Raw genomic sequence first — 13,666 nt, forward strand, 5'->3', positions numbered from 1 at the left:
TTCCTCTTTGGATTTTGATTTGATTTATTATTGTCACATGTATTAACATACAGTGAAAAGTATTGTTTCTTACGCGCTATGCAGACAAAACATACCATTCATAAGAGGAGGAAACGAGAGTGCAGAATATAGTGTTACAATCCTAGCTCGGGTGTAGAGAAAGATCAACTTAATGCGACGTAGGTCCATTCAAAAGTCTGATGGCAGCAGGGAAGAAGCTGTTCTTGAGTCGGTTGGTATGTGGCCTCAGACTTTTGCATCTTTTTCCCGACGGAAGAAGGTGGAAGAGAGAATGATCGGGGTGCGTGGGGTCCTTAATTATGCTGGCTGCTTTGCCGAGGCAGCGGGAAGTGTAGACAGAGTCAATGGATGGGAGGCTGGTTTGCGTGATGGACTGGACTACATTCATGACCGTTTGTAGTTTCTTGGACAGCAGGGTTGAGGTGAAGAGAAATTTCTTCATTCAAAGGATTATGAATCTTTGGAATTCTCTACCTCAGGAGATTGTGGATGCTCCATCGTTGAACATATTTGAGATGGAATGAAGAAATATGGAAGTGGGCAGGAAAGTGGAGTTGAAGCCGAAGATCAGCCATGGTTGTGCTAAATGACCGTGTGCTCGACTCCTGTTCCTATTATATTCTTGTGCATTATTGCTTTATTGCAATATTTCTAAATTCTTGCTGTACAATTTCAAAGCCATTTTTATATATATTTTGTCATATGCATGTCTTTATTATAAGTATAACGTGTCCATATTCCTATTACTGGTCTTGATTCTATTAATGTAAAGCATAGCATGAACCTATCTCAGTATTGCATAAGGTCCCCCATGGTCGGCTTATGATGAAAGTAAGGAGGTGTGGGATAGAGGGAAAGTTGGCCGATTGGATAGGTAACTGGCTGTCTGATCGAAGACAGAGGGTGGTGGTGGATGGAAAATTTTCGGACTGGAGGCAGGTTGCTAGCGGAGTGCCGCAGGGATCGGTGCTTGGTCCTCTGCTCTTTGTGATTTTTATTAATGACTTAGAGGAGGGGGCTGAAGGGTGGATCAGTAAATTTGCTGATGACACCAAGATTGGTGGAGTAGTGGATGAGGTGGAGGGGTGTTGTAGGCTGCAAAGAGACATAGATAGGATGCAAAGCTGGGCTGAAAAATGGCAAATGGAGTTTAACCCTGATAAATGTGAGGTGATTCATTTTGGTAGGACTAATTTAAATGTGGATTACAGGGTCAAAGGTAGGGTTCTGAAGACTGTGGAGGAACAGAGAGATCTTGGGGTCCATATCCACAGATCTCTAAAGGTTGCCACTCAAGTGGATAGAGCTGTGAAGAAGGCATATAGTGTGTTAGCTTTTATTAACAGGGGGTTGGAGTTTAAGAGCCGTGGGGTTATGCTGCAACTGTACAGGACCTTGGTGAGACCGCATTTGGAATATTGCGTGCAGTTCTGGTCACCTCACTATAAGAAGGATGTGGAAGCGCTGGAAAGAGTGCAGAGGAGATTTACCAGGATGCTGCCTGGTTTGGAGTGTCGGTCTTATGAGGAAAGGTTGAGGGAGCTGGGGCTGTTCTCTCTGGAGCGGAGGAGATTGAGGGGAGACTTAATAGAGGTTTATAAAATGATGAAGGGGATAGATCGAGTGAACGTTCAAAGACTATTTCCTCGGGTGGATGGAGCTATTACGAGGGGGCATAACTATAGGGTTCATGGTGGGAGATATAGGAAGGATATCAGAGGTAGGTTCTTCACGCAGAGAGTGGTTGGGGTGTGGAATGGACTGCCTGCAGTGATAGTGGAGTCAGACACTTTAGGAACATTTAAGCGGTTATTGGATAGGCACATGGAGCACACCAGGATGGTAGGGAGTGGGATAGCTTGATCTTGGTTTCAGATGAAGGTCAGCACAACATCGTGGGCCGAAGGGCCTGTTCTGTGCTGTACTGTTCTATGTTCTATGCATATTTCATTAGAGTAATTTCAATTCCATGTTTGAAGTACATAGGGTAAAGATAGTTTACATAGAAAGAACATAGGGGAGGAGATGACCTAGTGGGATTATCGCTAGTCTATTAATCCAGAAACTCAACTAATGTTTTGGGGGCCTGGGTTCGAATCCCGCCATGGAAGATGGTGGAATTTGAATTCAATAAAGAATATTTGGAATTCAGAATCTACTGATGACCATGAAACCATTGACGATTGTGGGGAAAAACCCATCTAGTTCACTAACGTCCTTCAGGGAAGGAAGTCTGCTGTCCTTACTTAGTCTGGCCTACATGTGACTCCAGCGCCACAACAATGTGGTTGACTCTCAACTGCCCTCCAAGAGCAACTAGGGATGGGCAATGATTGCTGGCCAGTCAGCGATATCCACATCCCACGAATGAAAAAAAAATGTTGTTTTGACTTGTGTATTGATAAGTTTTTCAATGTAAAAGCCTATTTTATGTTTTTCCTGATAAATGCAGGAATAGACTTTGAAAGTTTTAATGCACTTTGTGAAAGCAAATACATAAAAGGTTGGGCAGGATGTGAGAGAAAGACAGTTTGAAACTTATGATGAATCAGTTGGAAACACTTTTTTAATGGCTTTTTGTGTAGAACTGTTTGACAGTGTATTTAAGGCTGTAAAAATGTCAAACTTAATGGCAATACCAGTACCCTAACAGATGGAGTTTGTTGAGAAGCTGTGTCTCTACATTTCTGGTAACCTAATCTTTGGAGCAAATTATATTATTGCCTTTGACAGTTTGCAGAGCTGAGACTTGCAGAGTAAAAACTTACATCAGTATCAGGTGCTCCTGATGTTAACGGGATGCAGTGTCACATAACTAAGACACTGCGATGTGTTGGGAAGCAAAACAATCTTGTGTAAGGTACTGAGATGTATATAGATCTGTAAATAAAGAATGGGTTTTCCAAATAACAGTCTATGGTAGCATTCTTAGGGTAACAGGCAAACCCAAAGAAACATCATCTACATCCACAGTACAAGATACAACATGGTGGCAGCTGGTGGCTTCTGTCAAGTATTCATGTGCACTATCTGAAACATGGTGGCAGTGGACAGAGTGTAAGGACTCAGTACTGGTGGTGGCACCACTGGTGGTGGTGGTGGTGGAATTGATGCGAAAACAATAAGCACTCCCTCGATGCCAACACAACAAAAGAGATAGTCATTTAATTTAGGAAGTGTAGTGAAGAACATGCACCTATATCTACATCAATGAGGAAAAAATAGAAATGGTCAAGAGCTTCAAGTTTTTAGGTGTCCAGATCACCAACAACCTGTCCTGGTGCCCCCATGCCAACACTATAGTTAAGAAAGCCCACCAACACCTCTGCTTTCTCAGAAGACTAAGGAAATTTGGCATGTCAGCTACAACTCTCACCGACTTTTACATATGCACCATAGAAAACATTCTTCCTGGTATCACAGCTTGGTATGGCTCCTGCTCTGCCGAAGACTGCAACGAACTCCAAAGGGTCATGAATGATGCCCAGTCCATCACTCTAACCAGGCTCCCATCCATTGACTCTGTCTACACTTTCCGCTGCCTCGGCTAAGTAGCCAGCATAATTAAGGACCCTACGCAACCCGGACGTTCCCTCTTCCACCTTCTTCCCCCAGGAAAAAGATACAAAAGTCTGAGGTCATGTACCAACCGACTCAAGAATAGCTTCTTCCCTACTGCCATCAGGCTTTTGAATAGACCTACCTTTCATTAAGTTGATCTTTCTCTACACTCTAGCTATGACTGTAACACTACATTCTGCACGCTCTCATATCCTTCTCTGTGAACGGTATGCTTTGTATAGCGTGCAAGAAACAACACTTTTCACTGTATACTAATACATGTGACAATAATAAATCAAATCAAATCAGTAAAACTCCAGGAAAAGACTACAGACCTGGGTACGGATCACAATCAAATGTCAAACAACTGAATAAGCAACAGAGCCAGAGCTTAGGGTAAGCATGTAGTCTACATTGCCACTCCTGAAACTGTTCGGAAGCATTGAAGGGTTCACAACATGCTCAACACTGGGACAATTGGAGGAAGAGATTCTCTACATACAGAACAGCTTCAGGTTACATAAGAGGGAACAAAAGGATCAGGTCAGTACTTCATGGAGTAGAGATCAAAGCAGACACGGTGTCAGTGACGCTTCAAGCTCATACAAGAAAGCCTTCCAGGCATTTGATTCTATCTTTAGTGTTTGAAACAATTTGATTATTTGAAAATTTCATACAAAAAATGGGCAAATCCATGGGCTCATTTATAGTTGAAACTGAGGGAAAATTGTGACTAGGATCCTCGGAGGATAAATAATTTATCATCTATTCGTTGAGGTCTTAGATGACACTCTATCAGATCTTTTGCAAATGAGGGAAGATTCAACTCTCACATAGGCAGGACAAATAGTGCGACAGACTGAACTTAGGAAGCTAAACAGAGTGGTTGGAGTGGGAGTTCATTTTTGTTCATGGAATGTGGGCGTATTACCCATCCGTAATTGTTGTATGAGGAACGGTTGAGGACTCTGGGTCTGTACTCGTTGGAGTTTAGAAGGATGAGGGGGGGGATCTTATTGAAACTTAGAGGCTAGTGTGAGGCCTGGATAGGGTGGACATGGAGAGGATGTTTCCACTAGTAGGAAAAACTAGAACCAGAGGGCTCAACCTCAGGCTAAAGGGATGATCCTTTAAAATAGAGATGAGGAGGAATTTCTTCAGCCAGAGAGTGGTGAATCTGTGGAACTCTTTGCTGCAGAAGGTTGTGGAGGCCAGGTCACCAAGTGTCTTTAAGACAGAGATAGATAGGTTATTGATTAATAAGGGCATCAGGGGTTATGGGGAAAAGGCAGGAGAATGGGGATGAGAAAAATATCAGCCATGATTGAATGGTGGAGCAGACCCTATGGGCCGAGTGGCCTAATTCTGCTCCTATGTCTTATGGTCTTATGGTAATTGCCCTTGAACTGAATGGTTTGCTAGGCCATTTCAGAGCCAACCATGTTGTGGACATCCAGGAAAGGATGGCAGGCTTCCTTCCCTAAAGGGCATTAGTGAACAAGCTAGGCTTTTACACCAATCTATTCACGATCACCGCATTAGACTTTTAATTTAGCTTTCTATTGAATTCAAATTTCACCATTTGCCATGGCGGGTTTCAAACCCGGCTCCCCGGAGCATTACCCTGGATCTTTGGGCGGCACGGTAGCACAGTGGTTAACACTGCTGCTTCACAGCGCCAGGGTCCTGGGTTCGATTCCCTGCTCGGGTCACTGTCTGTGTGGAGTTTGCACATTCTCCTCGTGTCGGCGTGGGTTTCCTCCGGGTGCTCCGGTTTCCTCCCACAGTCCAAAGATGTGCGGGTTAGGTTGATTGGCCAGGTTAAAAATTGTCCCTTAGAGTCTTGAGATGTGTAGGTTAGCGGGATTAGCGGGTAAAATATGTGGGGGGTAGGGCCTGGGTGGGATTGTGGTCGGTGTAGACTCGATGGGCCGAATGGCCTCCTTCTGCACTGTAGGGTTTCTATGATTTCTATGATTTCTATGATCTTTGAATTATTAGTCTAATAACAAGACCACTGTGCCACCACCTTCCCATGAGGCCTCTTGGGGGGGCGGGGAAAAAGAGTGAAGCCATTCAAAATGAGAGAGAGTAGTGAGGCAAATAGACGGGGGGGGGGAGGGGGGGGAGAAGCTGCCATCCTTAAATGCTCTTGATGATACTGAGGTGAAAACCCTGCGCAAGTGGGAGGAATGCCCAGCAGGGGGAGCTGAGTGCCACAACTGGGACGTTGGGATATTGAAAAGAAAGTCTGCAGATCCAAAGTTTCTAAAACTCATAGGATAAAAGAAATAACAGGGAAATCAAATAAAATCTAAGAATTGGATCCAAAAGTCACAGAAAAGAAAAATAAGCTTCTTAGGAGAAGTTAACAAAAGAGAAAATGATTACTGGAGGTTTAGAAGTTGGTGGTTATCCCAGGCTCCAAAACAATTTCCAGGTGTGATTAAATTGCAAACTGTATCACACTGACCCTCCCAGTGGGAATCTCACCGGCTTTCCTGCCGGGGACAACACTTAGGGCGGGATTTTATGGCCTCGCTTGTCCCAAAACCCACCCGAGGTCAATGGAGCTTCCCACTCCCCCCCGCCCCCCCCCCCCCCCCCCCCCCCCCGCCCCTCGCCTGCTCTGATTCCTGTGGTGGGCGGGTCGGCAAAATTCCGGCATTAGAAATTTTTTGGAAGAATTCTGCCCTCTGTTTTTGTGCTTTGATGAGCAGAGGGATTTTCAACTATCCTGAATTGTGCTTTTACAGCTGCTGTGGCTTCAGAGTGGGATTGAATCCACGGGTCTGGTTCCAGCTCACTGGTTGAAGAAGCAGTGAGGACCCCACATCACGGGGGGATTTTTTTTCAGCCGTTCACCTCCCGCCGCCGCTGCAAGCAAGGACGGAGAATCTGGCGCTCGGCCAAATCTCTGTTCACTTCAGCAGGACCAGAGAATCCCGTTGGTGTGAATGGCTGAGAAATTCTGTCTCACTTCCCTCTGGGAGGCCCCATGCAAACACCAGGTAACAGGCATTTATCTTGACAGCCCAGGCTTTCCATGAATCAGGTCCCATAGGTCAGAAATCCTGCCCTCGGGAGCTGCCAACCAATCAGAGGTTGGGTGGCGAGGGGAACTTGCAGATGTGATGTTCCCATGTATCTTGTGGCCCTTTCGTTTTAGGTAGTAAAGGTTAGGGGTTCGGAAGGTGCTGTTGAAGGAGCCTTGCTGCATTGCTGCAGAGCACCTTGTAGACCACACACACTGCTGTCAGTGTATTGGTGGTGGAGGGAGTGAGTGGTGAAGGTGGCAGATAGGGTGCCAATTAAGCGGACTGTTTTGTCCTGGCTGGTGTCAAGATTCTTGAGCGTTGTTGGAGCTGCACTCATCCAGGGACATGTGGAGTATTCCATTGCACTCCTGACTTGTGTCTGCTGACGTTATCTTCTAGATGGTGGCGGCCGTGGGTTTGGAAGGTGCTGTCTAAGGAACCTTGGTGAGTTCCTGCAATACATCTTGTCGATGGTACACACTGCTGTGAGGGAATTGAACCAGCACTGTTGCTGTCACTCAGCAGAGCGATGCCAACAGCATGGATTCAATCCCTGTAGTGATTGAGGTTATTCATGAAGGCCTCGCCTTTTCAACCTTGTCCCTCGCCTGAGGTGAGGTGACCCTCAAATTAAATCACCATGCGTTAACTCTCTCACAGGGAGACCAGCGTATGGTCCTCTGGGACTGTACCGATATTTGAGTTCGCCGATATGAGAACATAAACTCCAAATGACCAGAGACAGAGCTTAGGAGGCAGGGCAGATGAGGAGAGACAAAGAAACGCAGCAAAAGGGAAACAGCTACAACAGAGAGGAAAGACGATGTTCTCCTTCTTATAGTACGCATTGTTGCAGGAGACTGATCATTGACAATGTATTTGACCAGTTGATTTCCCATGACATTTCACATGGGGAATTAAGAGCAAGTGTTTCATCAGACCAAATGACATTAAAGGCTGGAGAAGAATCAGGGAAGGGCACTGAGGCACAATGAAGTGTGCATTTTAAAGCAATACATTTTAAAAAAATACAAAGGGGATTTTCACAGTAACTTCATTGTAGTGTTAATGTAAGCCTATTAGTAAGTAAGTAAGTTTATTTTATTAGTCACAAGTAAGGCTTGTGGCTAATAATAATAGACTATTTGTGACTAATAAATAAATTTTACTTTACTCATATAAGTTTTTAAAAACTTTATTTATTAGTATCACAAGTAGGCTTACATTAACACCGCAATGAAGTTACTGTGAAAATCCCCTTGTTGCCACACTCTGGCGCCTGTTCGAATACACTGAGGGAGAATTTAGCATGGCCGATGCACCTAACCAGCACGTCTTTCAGACTGCGGGAGGAAACTGGAGCACCCGGAGGAAACCCATGCAGACACGGGGAGAACGTGCTGACTCCACACAGTCACCTAAGCCAGGAATTGAACTCGGGTCCCCGGCACTATGAGGCAGCAGTGCTAACCACTGTGCCACCTTGCTGCCTTTCATTGCAGCAAACTCTGGGCCATTATCATTCATCTTTTGAAGACGGTATCATTAAGATCACATGTATATTATTTCCTACTCAGCTCCTACTGTTATGATTCCCAATGCAATCATCTGAGGAATCACAAGCTTAAGAGTTATCTCCATGTGCAATCGTAATAAACTTTATGATATTTGCATAAATATGCATAATTATAATTAAAATGACGAATGCTTCATGACAGTTTATTTCTATTTATTTCATGCTTCTTTAATTTAATGAGGCAATCTAAATTTTAATGAATACATTCAATTGATTCTACTATTTAGATTATATTCTGGAAATGACTTCTGCAATTGATTGATGATGTTTTCTGCAGTTCATTTGCAAGCTGGTTATGTTCAGTTTGTTTTCTTTAATTTGTGTCTGACACCTATTAAAGGCAGTGACTTGTCAAGGATTTTCGGAAGAGTGCCGCACATGCACTTTGATCCCCTGGGCAATGCATCTCTTGTGCATTATTTTTTTTTGTAACCGCGTCGTGAAACTTTTGTCATCATTTGATCACATTCCAAATGCTGACATTGCCACCCAAACCACCAAACCTACTTTGGTAAAAGCGAAATACTGCGGATGCTGGAATCTGCAACAAAAACAGAAAATGCTGGAAAATCTCAGCAGGCAATGGCATGGTGGCACAGTGGTTAGCACTGCTGCCTCATAACGCCAGAGACCTGGGTTCAATTCCAGCTTTGGGTGACTTTGTGGAGTTTGCACTTTCTCCCCGCGTCTGCATGGATTTCCTCCGGGTGCTCCAGTTTCCTCCCACACTCCAAGGTGTGCAGGTTAGGTTGATTGGCCATGCTATCCCAAGGTGTATAGGTTAGGGGGATTAGCAGGGTAATTGCGTGGGGTTATGGGGATAGGGGCTGGATGGGATTGTTGTTGGTGCAGACACGATGGGCCAAATGGGCAGGCACTGTAGGGATTCTATGATTCGAGGTGCGACAGTGTCTGTGGAGAGAGAATAGAGCCAACGTTTCGAGTCTGGATAACCCTTCATTAGAGCTGGAAACAATAGAGAATAGGATGAGATTTACACTCTTTGGTGGGGTTATAGAATCTACAGTGTAGAAGGAGGCCATTTGGCCAATCGAGTCTGCACCAACAACAATCCCACCGAGGTCCTATACCCATAACCCCACATATTTACCCGGCTAATTCCCCTGACGCTAAGGAGCAATTTAACATGGCCAATCAAACTAACCCGCACATCTTTGGAGTGTGGGGGGAAACCAGAGAACCCAAAGGAAACCCAGATATTTAATCTCCTAACCCCCTGACACTAAGGGACAATTTATCATAGCCATTGCAGAGTGACTAATAAATAAACTAATGTGGAAACTCCACTCAAACAATGACCCGAGGCCGATTGATGGAGCTCAGCGGGCTGGATAGAGGGGCCAGCGATAGGTGAGGCAAAGGAGAGATTGACAAAGATGCCATGGACAAAGGGAATATAAATGGTGGTGTTCATGGATAAGGCGGGTGCTGAAAGTAAAGATGGAGACACTCACTGAGGAAGGAAATATGGATGTGAAAGTGAGTTTTGATAAACACTTTGTCGAACACCAGGAGGGAAATGGAAAGCAGCGAAGGTGGACAGGGTGAAAGGGACAAACGGAAGTTCTATCGGAGAGGAGGGCAGTAATTCTTCAGGGAATGTGTTCCTGGAAGAGAAGTGGCAGTGAGTTAAACACTGGATAAAAGCAAAATACTGCGGATGCTGGAATCTGAAACAAAACCAGAAAATGTTGGAAAATCTCAACAGGTCTGACAGATCATTTATTGATTAGTGTCACAGGTAGGCTTACATTAACACTGCAAGGACGTTACTATGAAAATCCCCTAGTCGTCACACTTGGGCACCTGTTTGGGTACACTGAGGGAGAATTTAGCATGGCCAATTCACTTAACCAGCACGTCTTTCAGATTGTGGGAGGAAACCGGAGCACCCGGAGGAAACCCACGCAGACACAGGGAGAATGTGCAGACTCCACACAGAGAGTGACCCAAGCTGGGAATTGAACCCAGGTCCCTGGCGCTGTGAGGCAGCAGTGCTAACCACTGTGCCACCATGCCGATGACAGCATCTGTCAAAAGAAAACAGAGCTAATATTTCAAGTGTGGATGACCCTTTGACAGATTGGAAGACAATTGGAAATAGGATGAGATTTATTTTGGGATTGATGTAGGTATAGTTTACCTATCCTGCCAAGACTGGCAGAAATGAATCACTTCGGAGCCTGTAGCCCGAAGAGTTTGCTTTAAGTTTCTGAAGAATTTTGAAAGCGCATTTCGGCCTTATACCTGGGAAGAATCTGAATTGCTCTGACATCTGATGGTTTCACAAGCTCCCAGACCAATCATTCCTCCACACGCCCACCCACCCACCCCACAACCCCACATCTCCTCCACCACCCTGCAGTAAGAGGTTGTGAGTACGGTGGCACAGTGGTTAGCACTGCTGCCTCACAGTGCCAGGAACCCGGATTCGATTCCCGGCTCGGGTCACTGTCTGTGCAGAGTCTGTACGTTCTCCCCATGTCTGCGTGGGTTTCCTCTGGGTGCTCCGGTTTCCTCCCACAGTCCAAAGATGTGCAAGTTAGGTGGATTGGCCATGCTAAATTGCTCCTTAGTATTAGAGGGACTAGCTAGGGTAAACACATGGGGTTATGGGGATAGATCCTGGGTGGGATTGTGGTTGGTGCAGACTCGATGGGCCGAATGGCCTCCTTCTGCACTGTAGGATTCTATGAGAAACAGAGAAGGGACTCTCCAAGTACATTCCCTTGTTGGCAATTCTAATGAAGGTGGAGGCACAGAGGGAGGGGATGCAGGTGCACTGCAGGAACAAGGCAGCATTTGAGAAATAGACAACAGGAAATCCTGGACATAGTCAGTCAGCGTCCGGGGGAAAAAAGCTCCAAGTTAATGTTTCTGGTGCAGATCTTCTATCAGGATACGTTTGAGGAAGGACTTTCAGATTTTACTATTCCCCCAGCCTCCTCATCACCCTCACGGAAATGTCACCCGCCTCCTCCTCTTGGTGATCAGCCTTAAAATCCCTACTGTGCAGAAGGAGACCATTCAGCCCATCGAGTCTGCACCGACAATGATCCCACCCAGGCCCTATTCCCATATATTTACCCTGCTAATCCCCCTGACACTAATGGACAATATCATGGCCAATCCACCTGAGTCGCACATCTTTGGACTGTGGGAGGAAACTGGAGCACCCGGAGGAAACCCACGCAGACACGGGGAGAACGTGCAAACTCCACACAGACAGTGATCCGAGGCTGGAATCGAACCTGAGTCCCTGGCGCTGTGAGGCAGCAGTGCTAACCACTGTGCCACCGTGCCTTATTTTTGTGCCCTCAGCCAAATGTTATAATGGATCCAGGAAGGCGTAACACTGGGACAGGTGAGCATTACCCTTGGGTTTAATGAGGATGTGGAAGTTCTGGATTATTGCTGCCGGTGATTGTGAACCTACGAACCCAGTCCCTGCACTGCTTTTGCCTTTTTCAACAGCCGCACTGAATCTCCAAGGCTCCACTGTCTGTTCCCCACAGGGGCTGTTATGCAGTTCTGGGAATGATAGATGTGGAAGAACAGCCATTGTGTTCCACTGCTACCTCCCTCTACATGGCCGCTATTTTGGTAGTTTCATCTGACACCATTGTTTTGCCTCATTTCATCCAGGGGCATTTGCCAATCTGTTCTCATTAAAACATTCAAGTTCCCCTTTCCTGCCTTCTTCCAAATGCCCCGCTGTCCTCTGTGAGTGCCTCTGACAACAAAAAAAAAAACAAAACTCACATGGCGATCCATTAAATTCCTTCCATCAGTCTGGTGAAATGTCCACTTTTTATGTCTCTCGCCCACTGCTTAAATCTGGGGCAGCACGGTGGCACAGTGGTTAGCACTGCCTGCCTCACAGTGTCAGAGACCCGGGTTCAATTCCGGCCTCGGGTCACTGTCTGTGTGGAGTTTGCACATCCTCCCCGTGTCTGTGTGGGTTTCCTCCGGGTTTCCCTTTAGGAAGGATGTGAATGCTTTCTTTCATGCAGCCAATTTGGAGATTGCATGTTTAAAAGTGAGTGCCATTATTAACTACATAAGTTTCATTTGCGTTTCTTAACGCTATTTACTCATGATTATATTGGTTTTTGCCTTTGGTTTTATATTTCGTTGCCTCATTATTTTTCTTTTCTGCCTATGGAACAAGCAGAATTTTAAAGATAGGAATTACTCTGAGGTCTGTTAGCCTTTGTTCATCTGCATGTTTCCAAGGAAACTGGGGAGCCAACATATTTAAGTAGATGTGTCTTTTGGCCAAGACACAACCAATTACTGTGGATACCTGAGGTTATCTGTCTCAGCTCCTCGAGAGACGGTTGGGGAGTTAAGTACAGAACATACAGGAATCTGTTCAACCTCTGCCACCTGCAGGCCAGATCCAAGGTCATCCCATCCACTGTCATTGAACTACAGTGTGCAGATGTCTGTGCACACTTGGAGGCCGAGCTTCAAGCCAATGGCAACACCGAGGCGTATGAGAGCATGTGGCCTTGCATTAAACATCCATAAGACAAAGGTTCATTACCAACCTGCCCCATTACACACATTGATCCCCAGTTATCCAGAAGGGCGTGGAGGCTTTAGAGAAAGTGCAGAGAAGGTTTACCAGGATGTTGCCTGGTATGGAGGGTCTTAGCTATGAGGAGAGATTGGGTAAACTGGGCTTGTTCTCCCTGGAAAGATGGAGAATGAGGGGAGACCTAATAGAGGTGTACAAGATTATGAAGGGTATAGAGAGGGTGAACAGTGGGAAGCTTTTTCCCAGGTCGGAGGTGACGATCATGAGGGGTCACGGGCTCAAGGTGAGAGGGGCGAAGTATAACTCAGATATCAGAGGGACGTTTTTTACACAGAGGGTGGTGGGGGCCTAGAATGCGCTGCCAAGTAGGGTGGTGGAGGCAGACACGCTGACATCGTTTAAGACTTACCTGGATAGTCACATGAGCAGTCTGGGAATGGAGGGATACAAACGAATAGTCTAGTTGGACCAATGAGCGGCACAGGCTTGGAGGGCCGAAGGGCCTGTTTCCTGTGCTGTACTGTTCTTTGTTCTTTGCTTGCTGGTAAATTCAGTATCTGTGTCAGAGCATCTGATGTCCAGCATCCAGATGGGACCAGTTGGGGCTGGCCTTAATGGGGGAGGAGATGGCCTAGTAGTATTATCACTAGACTATTAATCCAGCAAATGTTCTGGGGACTCAGGTTCCAATCCCACCACGGCAGATAGTGGAATTTGACTTCAATAAAAATTATTAAATTATGGAATTAAGAATCTACTGATGACCATGAAACCATTGTCAATTGTTGGAAAAACCCATCTGGTTCACTAACGTCCTTTAGGGAAGGAAATCTGCCATCCTTACCCAGTCTGGCCTACAGGTGACTCCAGAGTCACAGCAATGTGATTGATTCTCAACTGCCCTCC

The sequence above is a fragment of the Mustelus asterias genome, chromosome 2, assembly GCF_964213995.1.
Source record: "Mustelus asterias chromosome 2, sMusAst1.hap1.1, whole genome shotgun sequence".
Lineage (NCBI taxonomy): Eukaryota > Metazoa > Chordata > Chondrichthyes > Carcharhiniformes > Triakidae > Mustelus > Mustelus asterias.